At 43.2% G+C, this 16,996-nt stretch overlaps 1 long non-coding RNA gene across 2 annotated transcripts; it reads right to left on the bottom strand.

Annotated features, from left to right (window-relative positions):
- Positions 1-276: 276 nt before the first annotated feature.
- LOC117875630 lies at positions 277-15,807 on the bottom strand. Of its 2 annotated transcripts, none has more exons than XR_004645307.1 (4): positions 15,723-15,807; positions 10,960-11,065; positions 10,506-10,581; positions 277-915 (listed from the first exon to the last, which is right to left on the bottom strand). It is a non-coding gene; the product is annotated as an uncharacterized LOC117875630 (long non-coding RNA). The 2 variants fall into 2 exon arrangements; XR_004645308.1 differs by lacking the exon at positions 15,723-15,807 and adding an exon at positions 14,821-15,357.
- Positions 15,808-16,996: the final 1,189 nt, after the last annotated feature.

The following is a 16,996-nucleotide window of genomic DNA, read 5'->3' as shown; positions in this document are numbered from 1 at the left end:
AGTTCTTTCATTCCTGACTTGCTTCTATTGGGGTATCACTAACAGAGGCTACTTGTACCATTCCAGTACTGTCTTTAATAAGATCTGTCATAACATAAGGAGAAGCCATATGGCTCCAATCCTTTTTATTAAGACTATCCATAGATTCCAAGACCAGAAGGGGGCTATTGTGATAATCTAATCTGATCTCCTGTATAACACAGGCCATAGAACTTCCCCAAAATAAGTGTGTGTGTGTGTGTGTGTGTGTGTGTGTGTGTGTGTGTGTGTGTATTAAAAAAAAAATCAAAGTTCTACTTTCTGCAAGCACCTTTCTTGCAGAAGTGCCCTTTTCCCATTGACAGTCTCAAATATCTGTTCAGTACTGACATAACTTTATTATAGATTGCCTCATTCATGATAACGATGGTAGCAGTTAGCTGTAGAGATTTATTACTATTTATTTATTTGTATTACTGTTGCACCTAGGAGCGGTAGTCATGGACCAGAACCCTTTGTGCAAGGTTCTGTATAAACACACAACAAAAAGACGCTCCCTGCCCCAGTGAGCTTGCAATCCAAATATAAGACTAGAGACAACAGATGGACACAGATAGATGGGGGAGCAAAAGGAAACAATGTGACAATGTTGGTCAGCATGATAGGCAGGTCTCGCACCAGCAGCATTCTTGCATTATTCTTTTGTGAAGCTGTTCTTAAGGCAACACCACTTTGTGTGATATTGAGTGCTGAGGAGACTCCTACTGTGACCCATTTCATCAAGCCACTTTGATCCATACATTTTCTAATCTAGCGAACTTGATGTCTGCTCTTGCCAGCTCTGGTCAACGTTGTTCTGTTTGTGCTCTGCAGACATGGAAAGGAATATCATTGTTGGGCTCCCATTCCACTTAGCTCCTTCATTTCTGGTCTCATCTAAGAAAAGAGAGAAAAATTAATGGAAAAAAAGGATATATAATCTACACTGGGAGCCTAATTTTGGATGAGATGCAGTCAGCACAGGAGACGCTGGGAGGGACAAAGCTGACTATAAGCACCTTTGCACTTCCTAGTATTCTGCGTCTGGCTGGGGCAGCCTGCTCGGCTCTACCGAAAATGCTCCTGTAACTAATGCTTGAGCTCTGCATGTGCCCCTAATGGCTGTGGGCAGCTGGGCCTAGCGGAGGAACAGTGACTCTGGTCCCACTCCCAACCCCATCCACAGAATGCCCTGGCACACCCTTTACACCACGCTCTGTGCCGGTTAGAAAACCTCCTTATTCTGGGAGTAATCTCTCAGGTCTGGAGACCCGCTGCCTTTAAGGCTTTTTTTACATCACTGGAGCCACATAAAGGGGCCTTAAAACAATGGAGAATTGAGCCCTTTGGAGGTCACTAGCTTTTTTTGGTGCATTTGTGATGGGAGGAGCGGGGATCTTTCTTCTATCCGTAACACTTAGCACAGACTTCCATTTAGCTGGGGGGAAAAAAAACATGTTCTTTGTGTTAAGTTTAATCACTGTTAAAAACTGGGGGGAGGGGTTAAATTAGAGGAAAGTAGACAGATTTGTGAAAATCAAGCTAGTTTTGTGACTTCCTCACTCAAACTATTTCTACAGATTCTGAAAACTCAAATTCCACAAAGCTCCACTGTCCCTAATGCACATGAACCCCAACATGCAAACAGAGGGTTCTGAAACTATGTGACTGTTGGCACAGGCATACACTGCTTCTGAAGATAGGGATTCCTCAGCTATTCTGTGCTCTAACCCTGCCATCCCTTGCTGATGTTTGATTGTAGTAATACTACTCAATTGAGGAAGGATTTCTTGAGAGAATAGATGTTTGTTGGATTAGGCATCTGTGCGTTATTGACATAATCCAAAACCCACTAAAATCAATGTGATTATTTCCATTAACTTCGATGGGATTTGCACTAGGCTCTCAACACTAAACAGTGCATCTCTTCCTTCTGTCTTGTGAGGTTGGAAATCCTCTAGTGTCAGCGTGATTGGTGATCAGGAGCATAACTACATAAGATCCATGTTTGCATATAATGCATCCTTCCTGGGCCAAACAGATCCTTGGTGTCACCCCACAGAAATCAATGGAGTTAAAACAGATAGGAATATGGCCTCTTTTGTGTAGTGCCACGGCATTTCTTGAAAGTGTGTCTTACTGTTTCAGGGACTTTGGCCCTGCTCATTTGCTTTTCAATGTCATGTTTCAGTCACAGAGTATTAATCTGACGGAGAAACCCCCTCGGTGCTGAATTCTTAAATTACCAGCAGAACAGATGAATTCTGAAACTAGACATCTGCAGCTAGGTATATGGGTTAGATTTGATTTTCAGCAGAAATTGTTTTGGTTTTTGGGGGGCAGAGTTGCTAAATTCTGGAGAAAGTTATAATACGCTCCCTCCTAATCTGTGATAATATAGTCTAGAATTCTTACAAATCCAGAGAGAAAGCAGGCTACCTTCCAGCACCAGGCTCATGCTGTAGAAAGCAGAATGAGATAAATATATATAAAATATTTTTAAGGGAATTAAAAAAATTTAAAATGGACCCCCAAACAGGAGTGAGTGAGTTGTAGCATGAATAGCAGTAAAGGTAAACATACAAGCAGCTGCCCTTGTGAATGAATTACAAATCTTTGATCTTCATGATGCATTTTACAAAAAAAAAAAAAAAAAAAAAATTAAGTTAGCAAGCACATATGCAACTACTCTGCATCTAAAGGGCCCCGATCTGTCTCTGCCAGTAAAATCTCCATTGACTTTAACGGGAATTACATGTTTGGATCAGCTACAGCAGGGGTAGTGAATTATTTTTTGTCAAGGCCCAGATTTCTTGGTCAAAGTATAGTCAAGGTCCAAACTCCATAGAAAATAATAAAAAATAAAAGTAATTATAGTAATAAGTAAATAAAAAGATTTTGGGATCCATTCAAAAGCATCTCGCAGTCTGGATTTGGCCCACGTCCGCCTATTGATTACCCCTGAGTTACAGGATCCGACTCATAATATAGGCTTGTGTTCCCATAACATTGCAGAGAGAGAGAGCTGCTTTATTTTTGTAAACAAAACATGGAGGTAGTATAGTGCAGTGTTTGGATACAAACTAATGTAGTCTCTATTTTTCTCTGCTTCTGATTTGCTATGTGACTTTGGACAAGTAGAGCAGGGATCGGCAACCTTTGGCACGCGGCCCATCAGGGAAATCCGCTGGCGGGCCAGGACGGTTTGTTTACCTGCAGCATCTGCAGATTCGGCCGATCGCAGCTCCCACTGGCTGCGGTTCACCGTTCCAGGCCAATGGGGGCTGCGGGAAGTGGCGGCCAGCACATCCCTTGGCCTGTGCCGCTTCCCGCAGCCCCCATTGATCTGGAGCAGGGAACTGCAACCAGTGGGAGCTGTGATCGGCCGAACCTGCGGACGCTGCAGGTAAGCGAACCATCCCGGCCCACCAGCGGATTTCCCTGATGGGCCGCATGCCAAAGGTTACCGATCCCTAAGGTAGAGGGTTAACTTCCCTACATCTCAATTTTGCTATCTGTAAAAGGCAGATTACTGTATTCCTATATTCTCTCTCTCCCCTGTCTCTTTTGTTAAAACCCATTGAGATATGTAAAAGAAAGTAATGCCATAGTTACTGCAGATCCCTGGGGTGACAAATGTTGTATTTATAAGGGTTTCCACTGTCCTAGGAGTTTGGAGAAATGTGTTCACCCAAAAGGTGCTGTTTCGCTGAGAAGCAGCATAGAACAAACTACGAGGCAATGTCTCTGGTTGTGAAAATAACAGATGCTTTACAAATTGCTCAATCTGAATTATAGACAACTTGATATGTGCCATGTATTTCCATTAACATTATAGAGTACATGCCTACAGTGGTTAACCCATTGCAGGGAATGGGTCATACTCTACTAGTCCACTGCAGTTCTCAAAAGACACAGTTCTCTTTTGGCAGGTCAGGTTCAGCAAAACAAGGGGGATAGATTTGTATCCCCATCTTGTCACCCCTTGTTGGGATGATTTGTGTCCCCACAGTTAATAGGACAGAGCAGTCCCTGTTATTGCCTGAACACAGTCATGTAAGTAGTGACTCACCCTTTTTGATGGTGCAAGAGAGGGGAATGTTCCCTGCACCCTCACCAGCTTGTATGCACTCATGTTAAGGCCAGACACCAAATAGGCCAGACCTCAGCTGAGGTAAGTTAGTGTGGTTACACTGACTAAAATCATGCTCTGCTGGTTTATACCAGCTGAGGATCTAGCACACGTTGACCCTCTATGAGCCAAATTTAAGCCTTGCTCCAAGTTTCCCTGCATTTGGGAGAAGCTGTGGTTTGGAGCCAAACTTTGCAACTCAGGCCAAATTTAGGTTTACAGAGGGGTAGGAAAAAATGTCAGCGCTGGTATGGGTCTGAGTCCAACCCAATCTGCCGTTGTTCTAAATGTCATTCTAGTATAGCTGTTTCAGTGACTAGTTTTATTCTTATAAGTGTTTTATAATAATGATAGATGAAAGCAGATAATATAATAAGGAATAACCTGCTGAGTTCTAGAGTGTTTAGGAAGGAAGAGTAGGAGGATCAAAAAGGGATAAATGAATCTCAGAGATCACTGAGTCACAGAAATAAGCATGGTAAACACTGAGATGTAGATGGCTCTCCAAGGCAGTATCGTTTATTATTTGTAATAGAGTAACTCTGCTGGCCTCGATCACGATCAAGATCTCATTGTGCTAGGCACTGTACAGACATAGTCAAGAGAAACAACAAGGAGTCTGGTGGCACCTTAAAGACTAACAGATTTATTTGGGCCTAAGCTTTCGTGGGTAAAAACCTGATGCATCCGAAGAAGTGAGGTTTTTACCCACGAAAGCTTAGGCCCAAATAAATCTGTTAGTCTTTAAGGTGCCACCAGACTCCTTGTTGTTTTTGTAGATACAGACTAACAGGGCTACCCCCTGATACTTGACACCGTAGTCAAGAGACCATCTCTGTGCTGAAGAGCGAGCACACTGGTTTCTAAGGAGGCAGTCCTCTTCCGGAGGAATTTGCAGAGCACTTTACACTCAAACTAGTAATGGGGGAATCAGTAGTCTCATAATCTCATTTGATTAACTCAAAAGGAAATTGGCATCCAGGAGGGCAGAGCGCCCAGCAACACTACGATGGAAGCAGACAAAACCTGCAGGTGCCGTGGTTGTTGGAGTGTTGCCGCATAATAGGCAATGGATCCAAAAAGAAGCATCAGTGAGGATGCCAAGTGACAAGATGTCATCAATATAAAGCTAAAGTTTTGCATTTGTATTTTATAGCCCTTATTAAGCTGGCTCAGACACTGTGCCCTTGAAGGACCTGAGAGAAGGAGGAGGCTGTAGAGGTGAATTATACTGTATTATAAACAGTCATTTACTTGCAGTCATCAAACTAAAATGCCTTTTAATACAGAGTTATATGAATGACAATACCACCTGTGCTGGTCAGGCTATAACAGATGTTTTAAATGCTGATTCAAAGGCAGTTAATAAAGCAACAGATCTCACATGGACTTGAGTGAATTCTATAAAATAGTGAATGATCATTTAAAAGATATAATGCTATAGCCTTTACAAGCCTTTTGGTACCAGCACTTTCTAGTCACAGCTGGCGGTCAGCAGCTCAAAATGAGGAATGAGAGTTCCAACTCTCCACAACTAGCTGCCCTTCGACTGCTGTTTCTGTGGGAATAGAGGTTAGGTTGGTAAAAAAAACAGGCTCAGTGGGAGGGATGTGCACCTGTCTCAAAGTCTGGGATGTTTGGAATCCAGTAAACATAGGGATGGGGAGAGCACAGCAAAAGACATACAGTGCAAAACTGTTCAATTGGAGGGACTCTTTGCTGAGGGAGAAGAGCAACCAACAGTGTAGGAGAGAATGTGACCAATGCAGGATTACCACTCTGGTCTGGAATGACGAATTGCAGTCTCTCTTGGTGACATTTTTCAAATCAAACTGAGGCATCAAGAAAAATCAGAATAATCTAGCACTCGTGGAAACTGCCTGTTGACATCTTGTTAAAAATACCATATAACTCAGCATGCTTTGGGCTCTGGGTCCCCGAATGTGGTTCTTTTATCATCAGCCAATCTGCCAAACCAGCTAGCTTTCTTCGCTGCCCTTCATGAACTGGTGACTCTGACTGAGAAGCCCTTTCTAAGCTGGCAGCAGGCCAGCTTTCTTGATCATCTGCATCCCTCATTTATAGGCCTTGGCTACACTGGTGAGTTACAGCGCTGTAAAGTTGCCCACAGCGCTGTAACTCACTGACCGGCTACACTGGCAAGACACGTACAGCGCTGTATCTCCCTGGGTACACCGCTGCAGGTACTCCACCTCCCTGAGAAGCATAAGAGATACAGCGGAGTGGCTAGGACTCTCCCCTGTGAGTGTGTACCAGGAATCAATCTGCAGCACTGTACTGATCACCTTGTCAAGTGGCCAATCCTCTCCATTGTTGTGACCGGCTGCAGGAATGCGGAAGTGCCAGTTTCAAAGCTCGTACCACAGAGAAAAAGCAAACAGTTTGCTGTTTGCTTTGAGTGAGTGAATGAATGAGCAGGGGGCCAGGAGTTCAGAACTTGCAAAATAGAGAGCTGACACGCTCCAAAAAGCACTCTCTCTCCACCCCACCCCCCTGTTTTGAAAAGCACGTTGCAGCCACATGAATGCTGGGATAGATGCCCATAATGCACCGTTCCCAACACAGCTGCAAATGTTGCAAGTGTGGCCACACCACTGCGCTGTCAGCTGTCAGTGTGGACAGACTGCAGCGCTTTCCCTACTCAGCTGTACGAAGACAGGTTTACCTCACAGCGCTGTACAGCTGCAAGTGTAGCCAAGGCCATAGAGAAGTGTCGGGGAGGGGGACAAAAAACTCATGCCTGACAAGTAGTCATCAATGCTCTTTTCCACAACCGGACTTTCATATGAATTTCTTCAGTATCCAATTTTTTTTAATGCTTTGTGTGAACAAATTTTCAGCCCAAGGATTGCTTGCAAACTATTCACTGTATTTACTGTTTTGAGCATTTGCTATTCATAGTTCAACTCCATGACTGGGGTCATCCTAGTTGCATGGTATTGGGTTTTTGTTCCCTTGCTGAAATGTCTATAAACAGGAACCCTTGTAGAAGCTTATTCTGCCAGGAACACGAGCAAACATGCATTCTCATGAGTATTCGCAAAACCTTCTCAGCCAACCAATATTCTTTCAGCTGTGGCTGGAAAAAAAAAAAATCCTGACATTTGACAGTTCTGAAAGTGAGGCTTAATTTTACTTAGAAATCCTGTCAGCCATCCTGGGGCTCCCACTGTCAGCTTCACCCTTGGGTGCCTGACAGCAGGCAATGTACCATGCCCAGGGCTCCCATTGTCAGTTGCCTGGGGTGTGGGGAGACAGGGCAGTGGGGGGTTCCTGCTGTCAGCTGCCTAGGGCTCAGGGTGCCAGGGTGGTGGAGGGCTCCTACTGTCAAGCCCCAGGTGGGGCAGTGGGGGCTCCCATTGTAAAAGCCCAGGCATGGGGCATCAGGGCGAGGCTCCCGCTGTCAGCCCCAGGCAGCTGCTCCCCTGCAAGCCTGGGAAGTGGGAGATGGGACCCCACTACAGCCACCCCTTAGGACTGGGAAGGGTGAAGAACCCTAAGGAGCAGAAGTGAGACTGGGAGCTGCAGGGGGGCTGAAGTGAGGAAAGGGGGAGCTGATGGGGTGGGGGGGCTGTATTGATGGTGGGTTCTTAGCAGACGGGGTGAGTGCTGGGAGGCTGAACTGAGGGTGGTGGGGGTTGATGGGGTAGGGGTGTTGAACTGATGGGGTGGTGATGATAGGATCTGGGGGATTGAACTGAGGGGGAACTGAACTGAGGGGGGGTGGGTGGAGATAGAACTAATGGGGGGGGTTGAGGAGCAGGATTAATTGCTGGGCAGGAGAGTAGCAGATGTGGGGGTGGGAGCTCCTGCAGCAGAGGCCAAAATCACCTTATTCCAGTAAATGTGGGAGAGTTGGCAGCACTAACTGTCACATGCACATACCCTGGGGCTGGGCAGGGGGAGTTCAGAAATCAAGAGACTGATGTAAAAAACACAATATCCACTTTTTAAAAATGTCATTATTTTGGGGCCAATGTCATGATTTTTAATCTCTTGAAGTTGGCAATGCCAGCAGCCCCACTTAAATTGCTGCACTGCATCATTTGCAAGGGAACCCCAAATCAGCATAATGTACACTCCTTTTCCACTTACATCCAACAGTCAGGCAATCTACACTGAAATTTACATCACTGTTGAATTTGCTCAAGCTGCTTTTTAAAATGATTTACTCTCACTCCCATACATCTTGGGCCAGTTTCTTAGCTGGGCCCAATAACCACTGAGTGCTGCAGAGAGGCAGCAGTTTTTAGCTCCCCGATTCTGGGACTGGTTCTATAACAGTGCCAGCACAGATGTACTACAGAACAATCTCAGGGCTGGCTGCTGTGTTCCCCTTGGGGCCATCTCCCAAATGAGAATAGCCAGAGAACAGTAGTTTTTTGGCCACACACCCCTCCCACATCTGCATCCCCACTTGTGCCACAGGTATGAGATGGAGGGAGTAGGAGTTGGCTATACTGTCTTTCATGCCATCTGGGGACTCCCCTTTGGAAAGACCCAGTTGCTTCTCAGACCCTTTGTGCTGCTGGAGTAGTGCAAAGGACCCGGATTGCAGCAGAGAATCTTATGTTGGAGTACCCAGCTCTTCTTTCTTGCTTTTCCTTCTGCTTATTTTCCTTTGTAATCAGTGTATAATTTAATTCTACTATTTTATTAGTTATTTATTATTAATTCTATTATTTTAGTGAATACTATAGCTTTCTTTATTGTGTATACCTTCCCGGGTTTTATGATTGCACTTACGGAATTTCATGTACATTTTCTTTAAAATATTTGGTATATATTTTAAAAAAAGAAGCCATTACGTGTTATGGTAGCTGGTATCACAAAATGTACACACTGTGACGGATTTCCTACAGAATAGCTTAGATACTTGTAAATGAACATTGACCCTCAATAGAGCTTAATCCAAAAACCAAGGGAAAGATTTCAGTGGGCTCTGGATCCGGACTGAAAGGCTAAACTAATTGTCAATAAGAAACAGCTCTCTTTTCTAGAAACCATTATTCAGTTACTAGAATGTTATTTTACCATATTTTTAGTGTCCAGCAATCATGTCTATGATCATCCTGCCAAATGCTACCAACAACATACATTCTGTTACTCTATTTTGTTATTGTTTAATTCAGACATGTCTGTTTTATCCATACATGCCAAGGTGGGAAAGTAAACATTCTTATTTTACATTTGGAGGCCCCACCCAAAATCAGGGGCTCATTGTGCTAGGCACTGTAGAAACCTTTAATAAGAGACAGCCCTGGCCCCAAAGAGCTTCCAGTCTTAGGTGAGAGCTAGGAGGAGAAAGACAGTGGTGAAATGACTTGCCCAAGATCACACAGCAAGTCAGTTTTTAGACACACAACTTGAGACATCAGTGGGCTGATTCTCTGAGGTGGTGAACACCTACATCTCCCCTTGACTACAATTTGAGTTGTGAGTGCTCAGAATCTTTGAAAATTGGGTCCTAGTTGTCTCTTGTTGGGCACCCAAAATAAATGGGTCGGACAATTGGTCAGCGGCAGTACAAGGAACTGAACCCAAGTCTCGCTTCCCCGTGCAAATAGCTGCAAATATGCAAGTTGTCAGTAGTATTCAAGATATTTACTTGTCAGAAGCCAGAAGTATCAAGTAAAAACAAGATCCCACTTGATTCTTAAATGTGATACAGCGTTACATATCACAGTAGAATAACTGCCCATGAAACACTAAAAAGATGATTTCCAATACACTCAGCCATCTTGCACTAAGAACACCACTCCTACTGCTATACATTGTGGCCACTTCCTAGCGTTCTGCAGCAAACCACCAAAATCTAAATGGAACACTTTGCAGCACATCTGTTTTCATTTAGTCAGAATTTTGCCTGTCCTTGCTAATAATTCTTTTTGGATACGCTAAAGCAATAACTGGGTGTTCCTTCTCTCTTGCTTCCCATTGTGCCATTCAACACAATCCAAAGCTGCTAAAGCCACAGAAATGTTAGAATGATTATTGGCCAGTGTCAAACTTACTTTGGAGTGAAGCCCCTTTACATTTGATAGACATATTATTTACCTTTCTTATCTAAGCTTAATAGAGTTAAACAAATCAGGACTTCCTGCCAAGAGACTGCTAACATGTGATTGAATAAGTAGTGTCATTAAAAAAGCACATAGGCTTACAGTCTGTTTCTAATGGCTAACTTCAAATGTCAAATATTATGGCATTTTTTATTGTATTTTCAGGTTTTCTGTTAAGCTACAGGAATGTAACATCATTCCAATGAAACAGAACAAAAAAAAATTAGCAAACTTTAAAAAAATCTCTTTATCTTTAGATATTTCTAGCATACCTGTCACCATCGAGAAGATGGATGGTCCTCAAATATATTCATGTTTCCATTTTCAGTGTCCATCCCCTTTTGCTCTCTAAACATATATAAAGAATGTTTTTAAAAGTTATCAAAAATGCTGTAAATCACAGCCAGGTGCCTACTTAGTACAAAAAGACTGTCTATTATTATTAATAATTTCAATTTTCAGTGACATTCTGCATAATGAGAAATCAGTCAGTCTGCCTTATCAATGGGACAAATGATCAACCATAAAAACAAAGCTGAGGAAGCTCTGACGCTAATGGACAGTCTGTATGAGGAGCCTACTAAACTACTTCTGGTTATTGCTGATTCTGGTGAGGGATGGGCAACTCCAAAAGTGTTAGTAACAGTTTGCAGAGGCACCCTACTGCAGGTGATCAACTGCTCAGGCCCGGGAATAACATATCAAAAGAACTCCTTCCTGGCTTACACTTGATGCTTTCACTGATTAAGTTAGGGAGATGCTTGCCTGAAGACAGTCACACAGGAGGGTTCCCAGACAGCTCAGTCTTGTTTTTCCGCAGTCAAAACATGGGCTGAAGTAAAAAAAAAAAAAAAAAAAGAATAATGCTGCTAATTAGAAACTGACCACAGCATCCACTCCCAATAGTTATCTTTAGATCTACCTTTCCTCATTGTCTCTCCTCCTTTTTTTTAGGATGAATTCCTTGATTACCTTAGACTAAAACTCTCTAGATAACAGCTGCTGGATTTTGTGCTGGTTTTTATGCCACATATCAGTGTATTAACAGTATGATTTCCTACAGTGTGTAATCCAAATTGCTCCCTCTCCCTTTTTGCCTTCCTCCCACTAAACCTAATAAGAGGCTATTCCAGATGAAAGTATCCCTGGCTTTCTGAACCACAGCAACAGTAGAATGAATGCTGTCTCCTAAGCAGACCAGTTTGACATACCTATTCCATCCCAAAACCTCTATCTCTGTGGTAGGTAGTTGTGGAGCTGCTGGGAAGTGGAAAGCTCGTTCAAATAAGCTCCCTGCCTCCCTGGTTGCTGCTCCTGATCTGTGTGGTACAAGGACCTCCTGGCTACCCCATCATTTATGGGCAACTTGTTCGTTTCCCTCTCTCTGTGTTCTGCGGCGAACCACCATGGGTGTGACCTCCATCGCACACAAGTGCTGTGAGGGTTCTTGCTACTTTGGTACCTGGCACAGCAGAAATGTATTCTTGATGTTGCATTAGGCCCTTATGAGTCTGTTTAAGCAGTCTAAGGATTTAGTCTTGCTATTCATATTGCCATGTGAGAGGTGTGTTGTAAGGGGTGCCCAGGCTGGTAATATGGAAGGAAAATTAGCATCCTCACAAGATTTTTGAAACAATGGAGAAATCACATTATAGGCATCTTCTGCTTGAAAGGCCTCCAAGGCAACTTAGGACCTGGCAAGTGACCAAAAGAGTGGTGCTTGAGGGAAGGTGGTTTGTGACTTATTGGCAGAGTCTAGAGCTAGGAAACCTCACAAGAAGATTGTGTATGAGGTCTTGACCCAAATGTGAGACTCACTAAATTGAGAAAGCAGAGTGAGGAAGAAATAAGAGTTCCTGCATAGCCTTCTCCAGGCTGATGCTCTCTTTTGTGAGGAACGAAACATGCCTAGGTAAGAGGTAGCTGTGATGTTGCACTCCTTATGTTTTATGAAAGTATGCTTATGAATGTGAATATAATGTAACTGGAATATGCTTTATGCAAAAGGTCTCTTGTAAAGTATCATGACAAAGGTTATACCCTATTGAATATATTCCTCCTATGTGTATGTATGTATCATTCTTGTATCTGAAGCTAGAAATATGAAGTATAACTCTGAGGTCCTATTGTAATTATGCAAAGTGTAGACCATTAATGGTGGCTTAGAATTTTGATGGTTCCCATTGACTAGGACTATTGGTTGTGAATGGGTTTATTTACCTGCAAGCCTTCCTATGTATGTGTGGCCAGCCCATGGGTAATGAAGAATGAGGTCGTACAGTGACATGTGACCATCTCACATGATACTGGAATCCATCTTAAATCTGGTACTTTTCCATTTAGAAGGAGGGGTGGGGACCCAATGAGACAAAGGATTCCCGCCTTGTTCCAAAGCTATAAAAAGGGGTTGGAACAGAACAGAGGGGGCTGCCAATCATGAGAACACCCCTGCTTTCCACCTAAGATGTCTGCTGGAACTAACAAGGACTATACCAGGGGAAAGGATTGGGCCCAGACTAGGAAGGAGTCTAGTCTGTGAAAGAAGCTTATTGGAACATCTCTGAGGGTTAGATTTTACCTATAATCAGTTTTTTAATGTATAAGGCTTAGACTTGCATGTTTTTGCTTTATTTTGCTTGGTGACTTATTTTGTTCTGTCTTTTATTACTTGAAACCACTTAAATCTTACATTTTATACTTAATAAAATCACTTTTGTTTATTAATGAACCCAGAGTAAGTGATTAATACCTGGGGGAGCATACAGCTGTGCATATCTCTCTATCAGTGTTATAGAGGGTGGACAATTTATGAGTTTACCCTGTATAAGATTTATACAAAGTAAAAGTGATTTATTTGGGGTTTGTATCCCATTGGGAACTGGGTGTCTCGGTACTGGAGGCAAGTAACCTGCTGAGCTGTTTTCACTTAAAGCCTGCAGCTTTGGGGGCATGGTCCAGAGCCTGGGTCTGTGTTGCAGCAGGCTAGCATGTCTGGCTCAACAAGGCAGGGTTCTGGAGTCCCAAGCTGGCAGGGAAAACAGGCTGAGAGGTAACTTCAGCACATCAGGTGACAGTACCAAGGGGGTCTCTGTGACCGAACCCGTCACAGTAGGTAGCAAAGCTGCTTGCAGTCCTAGGCATAAAGAAGGACAAGCTGTGTGTGTGTGTGTGTGTGTTGTGGGCAGAGCAGGTGTTAAAGATATCCTTGTCCTGTCCGCCGCATGTCACAGAACCAGCCTCTGTACCAATCTATGTGGATCTGGCACAGAAAGGCACTTTGGTAACAGGCTGGGGGGTGATATGAAAGTGGGTCAGAGGAGAAGCAACGGATCTGTATTTACATGGATAAGATGGTCCCAGTACCCCATGCCACTGGCACAGAACCACACTCTATTCAGAGGAGCTCCTGGGATGAGGAGAAACATAAGAAACGTAAGAATGGCCATATTGGGTTAGACCAAAGATCATCTGAGCTGGTATCCTGTCTTCCGACAGTGGCCAATGCCAGATGCCCCAGAGGCAATGAGCAGAACAGGTACCATCAAGTGATCCATTTCCTGTCGCTCATTTCCAGCTTCTGGCAAACAAAGGCTAGGGACACCATCCCTGCCCATCCTAGCTAATAGCCATTGATGGACCTATCCTATCGTATCTAACAGAATGAATTTTATCTTCCTGCATCAACCCACATACAGGCAGAATACTCAAGCTTCATGTCGGTAGAGTAAATTTTACCGATGAAGACGCTCATCCATTAACATGCCTTTAGAACACCCTTAGTACATCTGTTCTTTTGGTCAGTGGTGAACATACAATCCTAGGTAATTTTTATTATAAAGTAATTTGGCAGGCTCTAGTGTTGGCCACTTACAAAAATGATTACTCAGAACTACCAATCTTTTTCTGACTTGCAGCATATCAGAAAACAGCAGCTCAGTCCTGTGCTACTCCCCAATGATTTATTTCAGTATGTGTCAATGATGGAAAACATGGCCTGCCTGTAACACAGCCATTAGGGCTAGTTTCCATGAACATAATCTGTCAAATGTAGAAATAAAAAAGGAACAATATAAGAAAACCCTTATGCTGTGGGACTTTATATGCCAGAGTGTGAACAACTTTCAGATCTATGTTTCTATTGGCAATTTTGTTTAACTGTCATTTTTTAAAATAACCCATGAGACTTTCCAAGTTTAAAAGTTCACAACTTTATTCAGGGGGAAAAAAGAGAATGAAAAAGAAAACTTGAGGTTAGAAATAAGAGACAGGATAAATTAATAGCATTCCAGCATGCTATATATTGGCCTTTTCTACTTAAAATAATTAGGATTATATTCAGAGCAAATAATACCAAATAAATACTCAAAATACATATTTGAGGAAGACAGGCTTTTTTACAAAGATTCAACAGATATTGTCACTACACCAGGAGATGGGAAATTGGCTTATGTGTGTTGTGAATTCATAGAAAACAATAATCAGACGTTATCCTTATGAACATTCAACGTATTTTCAACTTTGGATCACACAATCATAATTAAACAAAACGTTCACAAGCATGACACTTGATAAAATAAAATCACTTACCTGAAGCCAATAGGAGATGAGGGTATTCAGCCCCTCTGAAAATCAGGCCATTTATTAAAGTATCAAAATATGAGGGTTGATTCCTAACTTTAAGCACCCAAATCTGAAAATGTTGGCCTCAGTGACTTTATTAGGAGTTCCACCTGGAACTATATAACCCAAGCCTGACAAGTGCTGAGAGCATAAGCAGGCACTAAAAAATACTCTTAACTGCCTGAAGGCAATGGCTGAAGGTGCTTGCCTATGATAGCAGAAGGCTTAGTCATTAATTCATAGAGTGTTTTGCTGTCACGCAGTAGGATAATTTCCCCAGGGTCAGAGTACCAGCAGAACATTTTAATCTGTTTCTCAGCCTTTCCCCTACAGACTCTCAATGGTGTCACTTGAAAAACTTTCTTTGACTAAAGTATATGTGGCGTAAGCCTGTGACAATGTAGTGCTGGTCCTGATGCAGCTCCATTTCTTTTCAACTGGTCTGGGATGAGTTTTCCACTATTTTATATTGCAGAAGGACATCAATGTGTCTATTTACTTAGAAGGGCATTCATATCATGCTCATCACCATAGTTTCTGAGACCCTGATTGTAACAGTCACTGAGTTGTGGGAGATAAGTATACATTCTCTACAGTGTAGTATTTTTATACTGTAATGTATACTATAAAAAACAAAATAAAGCATCTTATAGTATAATGAACATGTAAATACCCTTTGAGAGAAATTAATTTATAGCATTTAGGGCAGTGGTCCCTAGGGGGGTACAGAGGAACGTTCAGGGGGGCACATGGTGAGGCTCAGGCCAGCAGCCCCACTCTACCCCATGCTCCAGCTCCAGCCCCCACTACAGCCCCACTCCACCCCTAGCCCAGCTCCAGCCCCAGCCCCAGCCCCAGCCCCACCATACCTCTGCTCTGCCCCCAATCCGCTTTGTCCCCAGCTGCAGCTCCACTCTGTCTCCAACACAGCTCGGGTCCCAGCCACAGCTTCACTCTGCCCCACCCCCTGCTCTGTCCTCAGCCCAGCTCTGCCCTCATTCCCTTTCAAACCCCCGGGGCCAGCTCCACCTCTAGCCCCAGTTCCTCCCTCATCCCCAGTTCTGCCCCCAGCTCCACCTTCAGCCCAAGCTCCTCTGCTGATCCAATTGTGCAGTAATGGGGGGGGGGGGGGCGGCACAGACAGATTCCATTCCTGGTAAGGAGGGGTGTGACAAGAAAAGTTTGGGTACCACTGACTTAGGGTAATTTACTTCTACTACTAAAACATTGGGGTGAAAGATAAATACAAGGTATGTTGTTGTTTGACAGGAAGTCTGATGTGCGTTTTCAAAAATACCTTTAAAAGTCAATTTATTCAAGATGTTTTATTCAAGGCTTTGTTTGAAACTCCCCTGCTGATATGACATTAGCTTTTCTGACACATGTAAGAAGGCTGACATTAATGCATGAGTATTTGAAGATGCTATATTGGTTTGTTTTTAAAAACAAGCCTTTAATGATATTCTGCCAGCTCATCAAAAACACTTCTTAAAATGTAATAAGAAATAATTCTGATCCTTTATCTTATATGTTCTTTATTTTTCCTCCCTGCAGAGGCAAAACTTACCCCATCTGCAGGTATAAGCTCTCCTCTCTCCCCACATGTGGCTGGTGCCTATCACTATGGGTAGGAAATAAGAAGGCTCAAAGAGAGGAAGGATGGTCTAGTGGTTAGGACATTAGCCTCAATCTTTGGAGTCCTAGCTTCAATTCCCTGCTCTGCCACAGACTTCCTGCATGACTAGCACAAGTCGCTCAGCTTCTCTGTGCCTCAGTTCCCCATCTGTATCATGTGGATAATAATACTTCCCTTCTTCAATGGGGTGTTATGAGGAAAAGTACAGTAAAGATTGTGAGAAGCCAAGATACTATAGTGATAGAGGACATACAAAGACATAAGATAGGTAGCAGGTCAACTGCTCTTCAGAAATAAACATGCAGTTTGAATGGAAAGATGGTCTTTGATGGTTAGGACATTACCTTCCTGTGCTCATTCCCACCTGATGTCATCATAAATAATCTTTCCAGCCACCAGTTGTGATGTTATGAAGAGAAGATCATCAGCACTATTCTTCCCTGCATGAGAATAAACCGCATCAGAGAGAAGATTTCTACTCATTCTTCTTTGGAAGGGCCCAGGGCT

The sequence above is a fragment of the Trachemys scripta genome, chromosome 3 (assembly GCF_013100865.1).
Source record: "Trachemys scripta elegans isolate TJP31775 chromosome 3, CAS_Tse_1.0, whole genome shotgun sequence".
Taxonomy (NCBI): Eukaryota; Metazoa; Chordata; order Testudines; family Emydidae; genus Trachemys; species Trachemys scripta.
Note: the sequence above shows the minus strand (reverse complement) of the source record. Positions and strands in the feature narration are given on the sequence as shown.